This window comes from Phalaenopsis equestris, unplaced genomic scaffold, assembly GCF_001263595.1.
Source record: "Phalaenopsis equestris unplaced genomic scaffold, ASM126359v1 Scaffold000204, whole genome shotgun sequence".
Lineage (NCBI taxonomy): Eukaryota > Viridiplantae > Streptophyta > Magnoliopsida > Asparagales > Orchidaceae > Phalaenopsis > Phalaenopsis equestris.
In genome coordinates, this window is record NW_018164646.1 from 715,128 (window position 1) to 734,004 (window position 18,877).

Consider the following 18,877-nt stretch of genomic DNA (forward strand, 5'->3'; position numbering starts at 1 on the left):
CTAACGAGCCGAACACGAGCTGTTCACGAACAACGAGCCAAATTGACAGCCCTACTTCGGGTAAAGGAACAATATCTCAAACCTTATTGTCTTGCATGAAATTTATTTCTTCATTTAGGACATCAATTCGATTTTGAGAGTTTACACTTTACATGACTTCATGGACAATGATGGGATTATTTTTCATCAATTTAATGTTATCCTCATGCTCTTGGAGAAATACTATATAATCATATGAATAGCACATCATTTCGCTATGGTGGATCTCCTTAATGGTTTAAGTTCTTGATATTTGTTCTTGATAGTGTTGAGTTTGTACCTTGAAGGGTTCCATGACTTTATCTTGTTGATTTGAATTTGTAACTTGAACAATAACATGAATATAAACCTGAAAATTATCATAATCAATTGTCGAAATATTAACTGATACTATTTGATCAAGGTCAACAAAAATTTAACCTTTTGTACTCCCTCAAACTTAACATCCTCAAAGAATATTGTATTTCCCGTCTCAAAAATTGTCTTAGTAGCATGATCATAAAATATAGACCCATTTTATCATCAAAAGTAATAAAAAAATAACAAATTACTATTTTAGAGTTTAATTTATTTTCATTTGGCTTGAAAGTCCTTGCCTCAGCTGGATAAATCCAAGTATGAAAATGCTTAGGTCTTTTATCAGTCCAAAGTTCATATTGAGTTTTAGTTGTTGCCTTAGTTTGTACTCTGTTAAGAATATAAGCTGCAATCTTAAGTACTTCTCCCTAGAAGGACTTAGGTAAGGAAGAATGACATATCATACTCCTCACCGTATCCTTAAGTGTCAGGTTTCATCTCTCCTTAACACCATTCATGCTATCATGCATTCCTCTAGGTATTTGACATATGACCCAGGACATTGTTCACTTATGCCATCATATCAGTCATAGTATTTGCAACCATGGTCAGATCTAACACATTTAATCTTAGATTGAGTTGAAGCTCAACCTCAGCATTATAATGAAAACGTCAAACAATTGTGTTCTTTCATGCATAAGATACATATAGTCATATCAAGATAAATCGTCTACGAATGATATAAAATAGTGTTGATTAGTCCATGAAATCATAGGAAATGGACCACAAATATCTGCATGTATCAAGTCTAAGACATCTAAAGCTCTATTGGCATCTTGTCCTCTTTTATTGGTTTGTTTCCCTTTAATACATTCAACAAATACTCTAAAGTCTGTGGAGTCAAGGAAATAAAGAATTTCATCTAACACAAGCTTTTTAATTAGTCCTTGAAATATGACCTAATCATTGATGTCATAACATAGCAGAATTATTATTTGCTAATTTTTGCTTTGTGCCACAAGTATTACCTTGCATAAATATAGATTAGCAAAGCAAGGTAATATTCATGGCACAAAGCAATTTTTGCTTCATATAATTATTATATTGAGTTGAAGCTCAACCTCAGCACCAATTTTTGCTTTGTGCCATGAGTATTACCTAATCATTATAAGAAGCAACTGTATTGAATAAGTATAGATTATCTTATTGACATGAATAACCAGCATCAATAACATTTGAATTTGAATAAAGACTAAATTGACTATTTCCAAATGAACAAATATATCCAGATTTGTCCAAAGCAAAATAGAAACTAAATTTTGTCTAAATAGCAGTACAAAAAAGTGTCTTTCAAATTCAAATAATAACCACAACATAATAATAATCTAAAATGCTCTATAGCTTCAACTTCAATTGTTTTACCATTGCTCACCTAGATGAATCTTTTCGCATCAATTGGCTTTCGGTAGCTCAGACAACCCTGCATAGACAAACTTATATGAGTGATGACATCTAAATCAATCTACCAAGTGTGCTTTGACACTAAGATAAAATTAGCTTCAGAATAAATCAAATTAAGAAATGTACATTTCTTTGCTCTCCATGCATGATATTTGATACAAGCCTTCTTTAGATGTTCAGACTTATCACAAAAGAAACAATCAGATTTTTTACTTTCTTCTTTATTTTATTTATTTTTTTTTGTTGGACCATTAGCATCTTCATTGTTCTTTCTACTTTGCACAATATTACCATAATGTTTGCTTCTAACTGTCATACACAATCAATTTTCAAATGAGTTGCACATAGTTCCCTAAAGAACACACTGATTTCAATCAATGGACTAAGTAGTTCAATCGACATGTATCTAATTGTGGTTAGCATCAAATTTTATAGGAAAATATGACATTCGTTACTATTCATCTCAAATACCTTTCCTATGCCCACATCAACACAACAATTCAAATTTGAAGCATATTCGCTCAAAAATTTTAGTGATTCGAGCCACTAACAAATTGATCTTCGTTGGCCAAAACAAGGAAATATTTTGCTCTAGGATTCATAAGCTTGACAACAACAATTTCTTGGATCTCTTACTTTCATATTTTGCAAATCTTCTTCAAATCAATCTAACATTCACATTATTCTTTATTTTTCCCTTAAGATACATCACAATATTGAAGATATTATTAAAAAAAAAATTTTATGTGCATTGCATCAAACTTGTGTTTGATCATGTTATTCTTCCAATAAGAAAGACCCAAAAAATATACATTTTTATTCAATTATAAGTAATACGAAAACCTAATGGAGGATGTGAAGAAAGCTCTGGGAAAACGGTAATATTTGGAATGTCACTACTAGAATAAATCATTTCTCAGCTACTCTTGGAGGTGACACTGATTTCTTAATGTTTTTTCTTCTAAATACTTTTTTTTTTGCCTGAAGAGATGTTTGACATTTAAAAATATATGATGATAGTCAGACCATGAAATCTTTCTATCATATTGAAGTGTAAATGCCTTAGATGAATTCATGCAATATGGGGGCAAGCTAACTTTCTCACAATGCTATATCTAAATAGCATTTCATACACAAAAAGATCACTTATTGTTCATATGATTGTTGCTATTATTACAAGATTGTGTTTTATCGAAACATTGTATATCGTGATACCTCTTTTCCAGAAAATTTGTAGCTCATCAATCAATAGCTACAAATATATATATATTTTTTAACTTTAGGGCTACTTGAACCGGTATAATCAGTTTTAAGAAGAAGAATGACGTCATGCACATCAGGTGGAAGATTGTGTAACTTAAAGATCATTGATCAACAAGAGTAAAACTAGGCGGTATGACTGTATGGTGAGAAGCCATCATAGCATATGCTAAGCCGCACGTTACGTGTCTGTCAACTAAGTCTGGATATATGTGATCAAAATATTTCTACACCTCTTTATCTATAGAATGACTCGTTGAGTTGATCTGCTCTGATCTGCTACGATGCCACGTCATATGTGCAATAATATAAACAAATAGTCTCTAAGGACGTGAAATAATTGGTAGATAAAAAAAGATGTTTATATGGAACTTCCCTGTCGCTTTTTCTATATTGAGATTTATATTTAGGAGAATGATAGAATTTGCACCGAGTCTCTGTTGCACTTGACTTGTAAAATAGCATACATCCCTTTACACAAAAATCACTCTCTGATTTCGGTTCTAACTTGGAGACCAGTTATTTCGTCCTATATAAATCGTTTGGAACTAAATTTTTCTTTGAATTTGTCTTCTTCAATAACCCTACAAACTAATTAAAGCACTCTTGGGAAATACTAAAATCTGGATTAATTTTTAACATTTTGAGAACTACAGATAACTCAAAACGAGATGTGCAATCTTTCCACAATGTTCCTTAAGTTGCATTCAGTAATTCATAAAATGTCTCAGCTTTATGGTTTTGTGCCTCTTCTTCCACTTGACTTGGATAATGTGGTTTTGACACATTGAAGATTATTTCTTCAAATCTACTTGAGTCATATTCAGGTGGAGGAGCATAGCTCGTCGAAGGAGCATAGTTAAATTTTGAAGGGTCAACCTCGCCATGTGAAGTCCAAATATAGTAATTAGGTTATAATTCCCATGTTATAAATCTTATCTGACTTTGTAAGGCTTTAATTGTACTCGAGTTCTGTGTTTCGAACAATGACACCGAAACCTACCCACAGAAATTCAAGTTGGTTGTTGAGTCGCAGGTGCCACGAAGGCTTCGACACCGTTCATGAACTCTTTAGTGATTCTTTTTCTATTAGGATAAAATCTATTGTATATCCACGATTTTGTTGTATGAATATATAGAGATAAGCTAAAACATTATAACAACCAACATATCATAGAGTGCAATCAACATAAAATAATTAAACATTACTGTGTGTATGACTATGTCTAAGGTGGTACTTTTCATCTCTCAATATTGAGAAATGACAGGACATTATTACTAATTTTAGAAATTTATATACATATGCAAAGGTTAAAAGAGTTGGGCATGTGTTGAGAGATAAAAATGAAGTAAAACCAAGGGCACCTATTAAAAGTTTAACATTAATGCTCTCACAATAATTGTAGACACACCTTCGATCTAGGCAAGAAAATTTTGTGCAATAAATAGAGCTGTACATGTATGCCAAGAAGATTAAGTACATGTGTGTCATGCGACTCATAAGTAAACATGGATGTTGTTGAATTGAAGTTCCTTCTTTTTTGTCGCTCAGGCAACTTTAAAGGTTTGTACAGTGAGCTCTTACCTAGTGAGTGCATGCGATCTTGGTAGAAGAACTCGATCATTACAAATGAGCTTGGTGGAGGAGCTAACCTGAATACTGGCGAGCTCGGTCACTAGAAGAGCTCATCAAGTCCTTCTACATAACGCAAGTGATGTGGTTGTGATTGTGGTGGACGTGAATTGCCAATAAGACCGATACAGTGTTTGGGCTTTCTTGATAGCTTAAGCAGTTTACGCAATACTTATGCATTTATATATTTTTCGAAATAAATAGGGACATTTATATACATACCAATTAAGAAGAGCGGGGCAAAATGCTCAAAATTTTTTGTGTGCCTGGTGAGCCGAAATAAATAGGGACATTTATATACATACTACACAATTCTTAAACATTCATATTTACATGAATATCACTCATATTTTAACATCACATAAAAAAGATCAACATATCTATAAAAGTAAATACACCTTTTAATGCAAAGACTTTTAACATCATAATATTACAAATGTAAATATCAAACTTTGGGTGTTAGATATATAAATTTTGGGGCATTTTCATACAAAGCACCCGAGACATTGTTATTAACCTTAGAGTGCAGCTGTAAGCATTTAACAATCATTGGAATAACGAAGAACATGTAAAATCTAATCAAAATCCTAAATTTCTATAAAAATCATAATAGAAAAATGCCAAAAAAAAACTAACTGTTCAAATTCGATAAGGATTGAGTCGAGATAACCTTCACTTTGAGTAGAAGAAATTGAAAAACGACGCAATGTATTGAAAGTGCCGACAAGTGAGGGTTCGGTGGTCCTGACCTCGAGTGTGCGGGAAGAAGAAGAAATGATGAATTTTTTGCGCCGGTTTAATATAATTTGGCATTTAACACGGCTTACCAACACCACTAATGGTGTCGGATAATAATAACTTAGTAATTGAGGGTTTTATCCCATTAGTTTTTCTCTTCAATTTTCGATAATATTAGCCCATTAGTTTATGAGTTGGCATGAACCGTCGCCAAGATCCATCGATGGCTTCTCAAACACCTTCGAAAAAGCCTTTAACTAAGAACTTACAGATTATGTTGCTGGAAAGTCGATCGAAAATTTCGACGAGTATGCAATTGTCATTTTCCGCCGGTTTTGCGAGCGGGGCGATGAGTTTAGAGGGATGATTGGGTGAGGTTGATAACATGGACATGCCAAGGTCTGATTAAGACAAGAGACCTCTTTGCTAGTCATGATTACTGGAAGGACTAAGGCTCCATCAACTTCCTTATTGCCTAAAATGGAGAGTATGCTGACTTCTATCCTAGAGGCGCAGGCGCCAGAGTTTTTTATGATGACTTCATGTTCTCTCCAAACTTCTTCTCGTTCATGCAGCTTCTGATCCGATAGCTGCCACGAATAACGTATTTGAGTTTTCTTAAATGCTTCTCTTTGCTTCACAATCTTAAGCTCCTCCTAGCAGCAGACATTGCAATTATCTTTTTGTTCAATTCTGTTAGCTGCTGGGATTCTGTGTCATGTATGGTTGTTGATCTGTGAATAGATTTTAGTTGGATCATGTATGCATGATTCAATCTGGTTGTATGTTTCTTTGCACCTACAGTGTTCGAATCATTTTACAATTTGATCGTGCTGTATATTGAAAAAAAAGTCTTTGGTTTAGTTCAGAATGAAACTATTTTGTAATATTATCAAAATATGCAGAATAGATTGAATAGTTTGTAACATGTTTCACTTTATCAGTGATAATTGAATTCAAGACTTTTATATTGAATTGCACTATTCATATTATTTAATACTTTTGGTGCTAAAAGTTATGCAACATTGCGCTGCTAAGTAATTTTTTCTGAATTAATACTTATGAGAATAGATGGAGTTACTATGCCACCTATAAGTAAAATTATGGTGATGTGACCACTTCATCTGCTCTTGTAAGTACATACTTACATGCAGTATTTCTCTCGGATTTGGCCTCCAAGCACGGGAATTGTAATTTCATATTATGGGATTACGTGGGAGCGGGAGAGTAGAAGGGACTTTGCGACAGTGCAACGAATCTGTCTCTAGCTCGACTTGTGTGGAATTAATTTACACAACAAAACAATTTTACGAAAAATGTTAAATATCTTGTGAATTCATAACGTTTTTATTTTAAAGCATACCAAAAATATTAAATTTTTTTTTTCAAATTTATATATTTACTTTACAATATACACCACTAAAATCATCAATCAAACAACCCCAAATCTTAGAACATCAACAATGTTTGTATGTAACATTATAAATGATATTATTAACTCTTAAAATTGCAAATTTGTCAATGAATTCTGAAGAATGGAGTGAGATTTATAAGTGGAATAGATTCATTTGAAACTTACTAATTTGTATTATACTAAAATTTGAATGAAATACCTATTAAATCTTATATATTAAAATGTTGGGATTTTTTCATATATTGCACCCAAAATATTACTATTTACATATCTCACCTCCCAAAGTTAGATATTACAAAATTCACACTCTGTTAACTCTTCCGTCTCCAACTTCGACCTCTGAAACTCTCAGGGGCTTCGGACAGAGGGGAGACAGCAGTTGCTTTGTCGTCGCCAACAGCGTCGCCGGAGGATTGAGATAGGAGACGGAAAAGTTAACGGAGTGTGAATTCCGTTATATTGAAGTTCGAGATGTGAGATAAGTAAATAGCAATGTTTTGAGTGATATGGAAATTTCTAGTTATATTATTTATTAAGATTTTAAATTTTTTAAATTTAGAATATAATTTTTAATTTTAATAAGCCTTTTTATAGCGAGTAAAAGATGTTATTTTTTAAGTTTTATTTTGAAAGTAAGATCTATTGGTAAGGCTATTCATGATCCGACTTCGAGTCAAGCTCGGGTTGGCTCAAAATTGGCTCGAAAAAAAAAAAATTGATCCAAAATGTTGGCTTTTAGCTCGACTCGTTTATTTCAATCTGATGTCGATCCAAGCCATAACTTGACTCAATTTTTGAGCAATTAACTATCTTCAAGTTAAATTAGTCAAATTCATAGCCCTAACAACATCAGGGCTATCAACAATCCGATTTGAAGTCGATTTAGGATAGGCTCGAGTTAAACTTTACTTTTTATATTCATGTCACTAAATCTTTCATATTACATAAAAAAAATGCTTCTTCCTAAATTTTTAAAAAATGAAATACCTTTTTCATGCTTGTGTAAGATGGTATGTATGTAAAAATTGAAATTCAGGTTTTAGATACATAAATACATAAGAATTAAGAGGTATATATGCAAATATTTCGAAAAGAAAATTGTTATTTGCCTTTTTTTTTTTTTGCTAGATAAAAGTCATTAATATGTATTGCAGGCCAAATCTTATTGGCAATGAAAGTTGATAAGAAATTATCGATTATGATTCTATATCGGACATAGTTTTCATAGTTTTGACACAAAAAATCATGTGTCCAACATAAAAAATATTCGGCTGAACGTCCGCAAGTCTGAATGACCAACCACCAACGACCACGTCGCCCTCTGATGACGTGTATGACGACGTGACATAATAATGTCACAATTTTGATGCTTAAAAAAAGTGAATGCAAATTTTATTCAAAGATAAAGATATATATATATATATATATATAGAAAAAATAAACTCTAGCTGGTAGATACATAAATAGATAGGAATTAAGTGATATGTATCTAAATATCCCTTTTGTGAAATTCAAAAGAATATAGACTAATTTGACATTTTCATAGGCTAATTTGACATTTAATCATAAATTTAGCTTAAGTTCACCTAAACCCCAAACAAAATAAAATAAAATAAAATAAAAATCCAGCATTGCGTTAAATCCAATTTTATCATGTTTCATCTTATTTTTCCCTCGTTCCGTCATTTTCACGATGAAATAGTCTGTCATAGTATTGATCTGATCGGAGATAGAACCAACATTATTTTTTAGAACAGAAATCATTAATTATCTATTTTTTTAAATATAAGATAAAACTACTATATTGCCTAAATACCATAAAAATATTAAATTTTATTATTCATATTAAAAAAATGTATATTTGAGAAAATATAATTATCCATCATAACTATAACTTGATTCTGCCCTCAATCGGATTAGGGCTCGTTTGGGGCAGTTTATTTGGTGCGGTGAAGTTTTGAAAACGTACCTGACTTGTTTGGGTAAGCTTCGATTTGACAGCTTATGTATTTTGAAAACGCTGAAAATAGTGTTTTCACACCGCACGTATCCAGGTGCGGTGTCAACTTACTGACAGTGGTATAAAAAATTATAAGTCAATGCACCTAGCTTATCAACAGATTATTCAAAAAAATTCATTAAACAAAGACAAGAAATGATAAGTCACTTTATAAATAAAGACAAGAAATGATGAATTATTAAAGTACGAATGCTCTTAAAATACCGACGCATATTGAGTTACATAATATCCTTTTTTTTTTTTCTTTTATTTAATCCATCCCACGATTTTAACATTCCCCAAAAACTGAATATTTTATGACCTAAAATATTTTAGTAAATTTCATGTTGGGGCTCATTTGGAAGCCATTAAATGTGAATATTTTATGCCTTGCAATATTTAATAATTTCATGAACATTTAGTATATTCTTATAAATCTCCTTTTCTTTTTTTTTTGTTTTGGTTTCCTTTTGCTAATTTTGGGCAAATTAATTTAAATGCTATTTTTTTATAAATAAATGTGGGGCCCACTTATGAGTTACTTGCAATATTTAATAATTTCATGAACATTTAGTAGATTGTTATAAATCTCCTTTTCTTTTTTTTTTTTGGTTTCCTTTTGCTAATTTTGGCCAAATTAATTTAAATGCTGTTTTTTATAAATAAATGTGGGGCCCACTTATGAGTTTATTTTTATTGGATCAATTTAGCCAACATAACATTGTATTTTTCTTAGTTGCTTAAGGTCCATATATTTTTAATGCTATGTATCTTATAGATGTTATATAGGTACTTGTGAGACAAATAGTGATTTTGTAAGCGTGGGAAATATCGTTGCTACTCTAATTGGGGAATACTTATGGTGCTACTATGAGATACTGAGGCACGTATAAAATTTTGGTAGGTGATCTATACAATATGTAGCAGAATTCTAGCACTACTTTTCCTTTGAAGGAAGAGCTAGACTAGTAATAAATGAACTATGGTTATATCTAAAAGAAGAGTTTGTTTAATGAATCACCACTCATCATACTAAGAGAAGTCAAACAAAAAAATGTCTATAATTTATTTGGATCATATTAATTGTTGTATTAGTGTGCTATATTGAATCATTTGAATTAATGTCACCACTTTTAAAAGCAGAATATTTAAAATTGTTAGCTAACTCTAAATTAACTAGTGATATTCAATAATCTACAGCCATATGTTAAATGACATAGCTGAAGCATTTTAATGAATCATTCATACAATTGATTAAATTAATTATTTTCTATCAATAAATTATGATAGTATGGAAAGTAAATAAAGGAATTATAAATGCATCAAACAGTCATATGTGCTAGTATTTGGGATGGAAGTGTACAGACTTTAAATTAGAGCTTCTCTCATTACATTTAAGAATTCACAATAAGTTAACTGGTGAGGATAGTGCATGATCATGACAAGTAAAACTAATTTCTTAGTTTAAATGAGACTTCGAGCCTAATAAAACATCTCACTTTTACAAAGCATAGATGGCTACGAGTTCTCAACAAATGGTGCAACCATGACCATTTAAGGATGGAGGCCTATTAGTAGTCCTTGAAGTACATCTTTCCTCTCAAGTTCACTTCGTTGATAAATTTGAATGCAAGTGGGAGGACCATCATGAATGTAGTAAAGTGCTTTAGTTGAGCTTAAGATGAGCTTGATCTTAGTTCATTCTCTCAATTCAAGGAGAAGGCTGATTTGATAGAAAGTAAAATCCTTTATGCTAACATACTTAAATAAATAACAAATAGAACCAAAGAATGTGAGATAAGGAAAATGAGCATAACATAATAATTTAATAAAAATGAGTCAATGGTCTTCACTGATATTTATTGTAGAAGCTTACCAATTTCTTATCCTATTAATATTTTAAACGAAGGGAATATCTAACAATACATACTAGAGAAGAAGAGAAAGGGACATTATTATGCTTATGAGTGTCCTAGGACGCCCTCCCATCAATATGTTATAAGGGTGTTCTTGAAACGTGTTCAAAGTTTTTAGGGATAGGTTGACAGCCCTTGCCATGTAGAAGGAGATCTATATGGTGTGGACTTGGCGTAACTTCAATAGTGATGCCCACCCTAAGGATCAATGTGGCTATTCTTAGTGACTTCATTAGGTTTGATCATTTTCATCTTCATTCGTGGTATGAGATGGTGGCATGATTAGAATAGGTGAATGGATTTTTCCTCGGTGGTCTTAGGAGAGTTGATATGAGTCATACATGCATGTATATTTTAATTAACTTTTTATATAAAATTCTATATGTTTTTACATCTCGGGCATCTATATCCATAAGTAACACTTTGTTTTGTTTTTTTTTTCATTTATAATTAACTATAGAAAATAAATTTAAGAGATTTATTTTTTGAGGTTGTATAAATCTCATTGTTCTATTCTCTTTCTTAGAGAAGATTTTCATTGAACTTATAATAGCCACCAGGATGACTATATCATCAAGGATAATTTCATGGCTTTTCGATGGTATCTAATGGTCCATTTAATAGTTGATAAGGCATTAATCACTCTATGCCGATTTAAAGGGCTGCATATAAGAAACTCAAGTAGCACTCCCTTTCCAAGGTGGCACCTTTTATCGGTGTTAATTTAGAGTACATTGATAGCACTTAGAGAAATTGAATTTTTGCACACCTTTTAAATTACATTGTTCTTTTTATATACATATATGTACACACCAGTATATAGGCATAAAGATATAAATTCAATCCAATTTATGAGTCAGATCCTGGTACTGGTCTTCTTTCATAAGACAAATGTCAAAAGATATAGCATAATTTTAATTTATTTCACTTCTTCCTTGTTATTTATTTTATTCTTCTTCCTTAAGGATTCACTTCTTTTGAATTTGTGATTGTAATTACACTAGTACACTGCTAGGGCTTCTATTAAGTTACACTCTTTGATGGCATCCAAATCTTTATTTGAGCATTCATTATTGAATGACAAAGTGAGACTCATTAATTCTTTTATTCGAAGATAGAGCTAATGAATCTGGATGGTTGAAGAATAAAGGTGTCTTAAATTATGGTATCTTTTTTTTACTATAGAGTAAAATAAGACCACAATTTATACCTTAATTTGATTTATAATAACAAACTTAGTAAATATTACTATAAATGAATGGATGTGGGGTCCAAGTATGAATGATTCCAACAGTATTCCCAATCAATCATTTTATAGGATTATGTTAGGATCACATGTTAACATCAATTTTTGATGTCACATATAATGAGTGTCTATTTAAACAACAAGAGATTATGTCTGGCTTTCCGTCGTCCAAGACACCCAATCGGACCTCCTGGTACATGCTCCGAGCATGAATCAGGACTGGCGCCGACTTGAACCTACCAGAAAAGTTCATTGCAAGGTGGTGTTAGCCTTGAATCTAATGTTGAGACACCCAAATCCATCAATTTGGAGTCTTCTGAGGCCAAAGATAGTTGTCAATATCTCTCACGCACATTTTAGGATAATTTGGGGTTGGATCGATTTCACCTCCAGCAGGGGTCTGGGATGCCCGCCAGCACCAAAAATTTCAGTTTGAAACCCTAAAATGATCATTTCTGAGCTATGTGCATGTATTCTAGCAATATAAAACTTTTCGTGCCTTCCGGATCAACGAGGACCTTCTTACAGTCAACCATAAAAAAATTAGAGTTAGGAATGCCCTACCCACACCGTGGTCCAGGGCGACCATTAGCGACGATTTCCTCGATGAATGGATGATCAAAATACTTATTTATGAAGTTATGTGACCATATTTTAGCCATGCTTTGTCCCCTTATAGCTTGAGGATCGAAGAACCCACCATAGAATGATCTACACAAAAATTAGGTTTTTTGGGCTAAATCAACGACTAAGCACCCAAAACTGCCTTACAAAGCATTTTACGAAGCCATGGGAAAGTAGGTGCCAACCTAGTGACGCCTAGGCACCCAAAATGCCCTCAAAATGGCTTTTTTAGAGCCCTAGGAAAGTAGACACCACCCTGTTGGCACATAAGCGCCAGACCTGGCACCACGACGGCAGAGACCTGGTTCCAGGGTGCTGGACCTAGTGCTTAGGCACCAGGGTCATGACAACTAGGCTCCAACCTGCTTCCAGGTGATGATTTTGGGCGCGATTTCCATGATTTTGACCCCAATATACCTCCCTAGGCAGTCAAAATTGCAAGATTTCTTGGCTAAGGTACATATTTGCTTAGGGGGGAGATAAAAGGCAAATTATACCTCTTTTGGAAGGGTCTTAGGTGAGGTGGCATGCCACTCTAAGCAAAAAGAGGGGGAAATTTTGGGTAGGTTGGCTTATCTCCTTTGGGGTTCCTCAAAAACTCTATCTTCAACATTTTGAGATTTGGGGAGAGGCTGTTCATTTTCTTCCTACAGAGAGCTTGAGCTTCTTCTTCCTTGGATCTAGAAGATCTTCTTGGAGGCTTGAAGGTGAGAAGCTTGGGAGAAATGTAGAGAGAAGGCTTGGTTTCCTACAACCTTCTTGTACTTGGTCTTCTTCTTCTTCTTCTCCAACCATCTTCTTCCTTTATGAAGAAACTCTCTATGAGTCAAGGCTAAGAATGCTTCATTCTAGATTGGGCGAAACCTTCTACTCTCCTACGCTAAAGGAGAGTTTTTTCAGACTTTTGGGAAGAATTGTTGGAGCTTTGCTGGAGATCAGAATTCCATCAGAACCTTCCTAGACTCTCCTTCTGAGGGAGGGCTTCTTCATCCTTTAGAGAGGGAGTGGAGAAATCATCATTTTAACTTCATGAGAAATTCACCAAAGCATTAAAAATCAAAGAGAACTCTACGAGCAACCACCACAAAAGGTGAAACTTCTTGATCTTTTATGATTTCCCTTCCTAGAGCACCCAAGGTATGGTTGTCAGAGACATTAGGCTAGTGTTTTATTATGCCTAGAGGAAGCCAATGTAGGATTTAGAGCCTTTCACGGACTTTCCCTTGTGAATCCTAAGAGCGAACTTACACATTTCATTCTTGATCCAAATCCAAAACACTGAGATCATTCAATCCCACGTTTGCTCCGGCTATTTTTCTCTCATGACAAGAAGAGCAAAATCTATCATTTGGGCTTAGAGGACAGAAAGTCTCAAGACTTTGACATTCCTTACACCACAAAGGCGGCCTTCCTCAATGATGATCCTTTGCACTAGGCAAATGAAAGAGGCCACCCGTCGCTTTGTAGCGACGTCGACTTAATCCTGTCAACTACCCTTAAGGTTTACCCTTGAGAATGTTAGAACGAGTAAAAACTCACTGTTGAGCGCGAGTGTTTGCATATGCTTGTATGTTTGACTGCATTTTACATGTGTCAAGGGTCACACCAACCGCCTCGTCACGGTCGACCGACCACTAAAGTTCGACAGGCTCGCCCCAGCCCGATCTGTCAACCACTTATGTCTGACCAGCTGCCTCGACCCTTTCTATCGATCACTTCGATCCGATTAGCCGCCCTGATCCGGTCGATCAACCACTTCGATTCGACCGGTAGTCCTGGCCGGGTCAATCGATCACTTTTGTTCAGTTGACCGCCTTGACCCGACAGACACCTTTTGGTCATAACACTCGGTCGACTGCGCTGGTCAACTTAAAGGGTCGATTGGCTAATTGCACTTACATGCCATGTCTGTTACATGTTTTGGTGCATTGCTTGAATGACATCTTTGCGTATGTTATCACCTCGGTTAGACAGCTACCCCGACTCGATCAACTGATCACTTTGGTTCGACCGACCACTAAGATATGGACATAAAACCTCCTTCTTTAGTTAGATCGGCTACCAAGACCCGATAAAAAATCAATCTTTCACATGCATGTTGTATGTGTTCATATTTTCACTTGTACACCTTTGCAAGTTTTTCTCGCATAACATCTTACATGTTTACGACACACGTCTCTTTCTTGAGTCACTGCTTCTTGCATATTCACTATTACACTCACGTGTCTATTTTTAGGGATGGCTTGCCTATAAAGCCAACCCAATGTGCAAATTATTTCTAGCTAGAATTGTACCACTTCACTACATGTTGTGTGCTCAATTCGGGTCAAGACTTAGAGCCACTGAACCCCTTGAGCGCACAATCTGTGCTCACAAGTTTGTCATCTACATGTGCATTGCCGTCTGTATTTTGATAGCAAGTTAGACTCAATAGGTGAGTGAAGGTGTTTTGAATGCAATGCTTTAACGAGCATTGCTTGTCGGGTGAATCCTGATGAGCAATGTGAGTTATTGCATCGGGATCAACACATGTATGTATGTTTTAAGGATCCAAGGGATCAAACTGGTTTCACCTTGCATGTCACAGTTCTGCATTTAATGAACTTATTTTAAAAATAAAAAAAAAATGTTTTTCTTACATATGATATCCACCATATCTTAATACTATGTAAATAGCGAATTAGATCATATATGAGGCCAACCTTGTTCAAAATCTATCATGGGAGATCCCTTAGATCTTTAAGACGGAGCCGGTGTGGCGACCTCGTTAAAGTCATATATACATGGAAACTTTACATTGAGTATTTAAATGTTGGTTAGGAAACTTTTTGTTTGATGGTGTGTTAGGCTAGGATAAGAGTGCTAGATAGTTTTTTTCGATGTCTGACTATTGTTCTTGGTTGGTTTGGTTGCCCTAGCCAGACAACATTTTGCTTGTGCTTTTGTGTCTTAACTAAATGTGGAAATGCAAAAAAATATGTTAGGGGCTGTTTTTTTTGCAGGGGGCTATGCCTAAACATACTCACACACATATTTAATAAGGGAGGAGCAAAGTCATGATTTCATACTAACCCTTTCTTGCAGGCAATGTTATAAGCTTCTTCCGCCAGACATGGCTCATATGCATTGAATGAGATAACCCGTGTTAACATTTTCTGCTGGTCGAGTCCTTTATTTATTTATTTTTATCATATATTTGATAAAGTCCTAAGATCGAGTATGTATCAGAAATGTGGTACGGGCAAGGGTTTTGAGGTGGATGAAGTGTCGAACCACATGACGGAGACCGGGAGCAGCAACCCATGTCTCGTATCTTAATTCCAAATTTATATTCTTCTATAAAATTAGGACATAGCATGTATATGCAGAGTCTGAACACACTTACTACTTTCCTATGAGATGTTGCCGACCCAACATAAATGATTTGTTCCGTAATTTTCTGATGGATTCAACCTCTGATTTGGTGAAGTTCTTACCTTGGTTAGAGTATTCCTATAACACTTTAGTCTGTATATCTTGGGCATCTCGTCTTTTCAAGCAATATGTTGTATGTGTTATTCTCAAATCATTTCATATAATCTTTACATATCCGATACTGAAGTGGTCAGCAATATCTTGTGCGCTCGGGATAAGACATTGTAACAATTAAGAAAAAACCTTCACTACATTGAAAATCAAATGAAGCAACTAGCATATTAAAAGGGGAAGAAATTAATATTTTATATAGGTGATTTACTCCTTTGCAATTTACAGCCGTACCATCAAATGTTAGCAGCAACACAACCGTTTATTAAAATGAATCAGCATCATTATTGCTCTCACTACATATTAGCCAAGATTGATTTAGTGGCTTATAAAATTGAATTACTGAAGGAAGCTTGAATCCATCAAGTGTTTCATGTGTCTTGTATCAAATAAATTTATTATGATTTTGCATTACAACTGACGACCTTACCAACACATTTTCATGAAGGTCATTCATTAGTTCAACCATCATAAATCCTACATTACCAAGCTATTTTATATGACGGTCGACTAACCAAAGAAATTCTTGTTCAATGGGAAGGTCTCTGAATAGAAACGCTTTGTTAGTACCGTTATACAAATTTCAAAGATCTTATATATTTTTTGATCTTGAGGGCAATATCAACTATAGGGAGTGGAACAGTGATGTGAGTCCAGTTTGTGTTGAAGAAGAATTCAAGCCTTATAATAAGACTACAAGAAAGATTAAATGAGTTTAGCATAATGGCTTTGTTTGTTGAATGATTAAATTTAATTCCAATTCATGTAATGTTGTGTGCTTCATTTTCTTTCTTTTGTTTGGCTTAACCATATTTAGTTAAGGCCTTATTAGGAGTACCAATTAAGCAATCTAACAAAATTATCGTTGGGCTTGACATAACATTGCAACTTTTTTTTAACTATAAATGCAATAAATTTGCTTGCAGGACGCTAAAAAGATTTTCCCTTCTTATTGTTGGTATATTTTTCTATTTTGTTTCCTTTGCACGAAACATGTGTTGCTGTTGTGAAATCTATATATGCTAGTTGATGTGGTATATATATAAATCAAACAGGAGAACGATCAACAAGGTGAAAAATAAAACGAGAAAAATTCAGGCTAGAAAAGAAATCACAGATTTACGTGGTTCGGCAAATTGCCTAAGTCCACGAAGTTGCAGATAATTTTACTACTTGAAAAATTTACACCAGTCAATCGTCTCGACTTACAAGAGCGAACTATTTCTCTCACTTTGGTTCTTCTTTCTCTGTTCTTCTCTGTTCTTCTCTCTCTATACAGAGATACACAAAAGAAAATTCTACACTGAGATACACCGAAGAAGACAAACTTACAAGAGAAATAAACTCAATTTCTCTTCTGCCCCAAACCACCAAGAATAAGCCTAGGGAGAACAATCTTCTTCTTCTTCCTTCTGCCGCAAGAAACTGCTCCTCCTTGCACTTTTCTTCCTCTACCCCGAGGAAACCTTCATTTATCCCGAGGAAACCGAAGAACTCAAAGCGTGACTTCTAAAACCCAAGAAGAGTCATCCAAAGCTTTTATCACGAACAAGAGAGAGCGAAGAGATGCTTCACTTCACAAAAGAGGAAGGCGGGAGTGGTTATTTGTGAAGAGGTGTGACTCTCCAAAGCAATGTAACCGCCCAAGCATAGTGGACTAGATTCCACTATTTCTAACAACATGAAACATTAGAAGTGTACGGCTAAATGGGATAGAAGACCCATTAGAAGGTGTAGTGTCTAAGGGTTGAAAATTGAAAGCCAAGAGTTCTGAAAAAAATCTCTAAGTGATTGCAAGAGCTACGAACTGCCAGGGATATATGGCAGTTAAAATACAATTGTTGATTAGCTTACTTATGAATTTTGCACATTTTAAAATTTTATGAAGTTGTAAGCCCCTCACAACAAGCATATTTTAGTTATAACTTAATAAATTTAAAAGTTGGTTGATCTGTTAAAAGAGTATGAAATAGAAATTTAAAAATTTAATTCCTGTTTATATTGTTTAGTTTTATAAACTCTTAATTATCTTACTTTTTCTTCGGTTCTTAGTGGTTGTTGCTAGTTATTAATGTCTTCTTTTCTGGTTGTTGCTGGTTCTTCGGTTCTTACTGTTTTCTTTCAGTTGACTAATTGGGTTTCCTCAACTTAGCTGGGATTCTTAATTTTTTTTTCAGTTTATTTAGCGGTTTTATTTTATGTTGTTAGTTTTTGGGTTTTAGTTATTGGTTGGCTGCTTGGTTTGTTTTTTGACTGGTATTTTCAATTTTTTGGCTGGTTACTTGGTTTTTGTATCAATTTTCAACCATAATTTTTGAATTTTTTTACATATTAAAAAATTATATGGATGGAATTTTAATGCCCCTTTCTTGTTGTTGTTTTTTCTATCCAAGACTTTTTCACTATTTGGTTTTGGATTGACTGTTTTGATTTATTGTTTTTATTGTTGGTTTTAGGTTTTTTGGTCCATGTTTAGCTCTATTTTTTGTTTTTTTTATCTTTGTTTTAATTTGGCTTGTCTTTGGGTTGTGTTTTTGTTGTGAGATATATACTTCCTGGCATAAAAATTAGACGAAAAAAAAGAACACAAGCAAACACAGATCGTTTACGTGGTTCGATCCAACTGGATCTACGTCCACGGGAGGGAATCAATCAAATATTTCACTAAGGCAAAAGAAATGGAGAATACATAGCTTATACATAGAGATGAGCCCTCATCTTCCTT